A 1,093-nucleotide genomic window follows, 5' to 3' on the forward strand; every position below is an offset into this window, starting at 1 on the left:
TAGAAAAAGAGAAGAGTCTTTTAAGTGGTCAAAATAAAAGCAAATGTTCTAAACTTTATTGATTATAGCTGGAACTGTAAAATGTTAAAATTATTCTTTCAAGCTGTCATCATTGTGTCTTGTTATCTGAAGAACTTCTGCTTCGATTTAAAGAGCACTATATGCGCAGTATTACGATTAGAAGAACTGAAAAGCCTTTGTTCCTTGGGCTTGGAGTTTCTGTTGAAGTTTCAGTTTAGCTGCTCTGCAGACAATAAATTCCTGAATTGTTCAAAGTGACAACAGAAGGTGCATTGCTCAAAGTCACCCTCATCAAAACACATCACATCGTCTTGGGAAATTTTCACTGGTATTTAATTTCTATTTACATGTAATTTGACAGTTATCTCTATATTTTTTTAATATATTATATTTTTAAGAAAAGTTTTTAACGCTTTCTTTTGCTAACGTGTAGCTGACAACCAGAGAAAGGAGAGTTGATTCCTATGGTGGCAGATGTGAGACAGGGAAGCTAACAGGAATCCTTACATTGACTGTAATAAATGATAGACTGGTCCCTCCCGATGTTACTCCTTTATCAAAAACAATCTGTGAAAGGAATGGATGCTTAGTAAATTAATTAGTTTTTCTAACAACACAATCCATGATGAACATAATGGCTTCCTACTGATTTTTATCAGTACCTTAAAAGAACACAAATATTTGGCCCTGTGAACTTGGGCCTTTCAGGGAGGGCCAGTTCTTCTCTAAAATCAAACTTGGCAGCTAGTTTGCTCTATGCATGTGAGCAGGAATTGGCTTGTATTCCATGTGTTGTGTGAAATACCCTTCACATCAAAGGTACTGTAATTTTGAGCACTTTTTGTCTGAGTCTCAGCAAGTGGTAGCAGTAGTGCCTTCTGAGACAGAGCAAGCCAAAAAGTATGTTAGCATCCTTGCAGTAGGAAAGGGGAGGGATGTAATTTAGGTATTGTCTCCCAGTTGAGATTTTAGTCACACCTACATGTTCAGATTTGTAGGTGATTTCAAAATGTACGTTTGTAGGTTGTCAGTCAGGTTTAATACTTTCTGGACCTCTTATCTTTTTGCATCT

Source organism: Pezoporus occidentalis, unplaced genomic scaffold (assembly GCF_034315485.1).
Source record: "Pezoporus occidentalis ecotype Australia unplaced genomic scaffold, CSIRO_AGI_Poc_V1 ctg46, whole genome shotgun sequence".
NCBI classification, from domain to species: domain Eukaryota; kingdom Metazoa; phylum Chordata; class Aves; order Psittaciformes; family Psittacidae; genus Pezoporus; species Pezoporus occidentalis.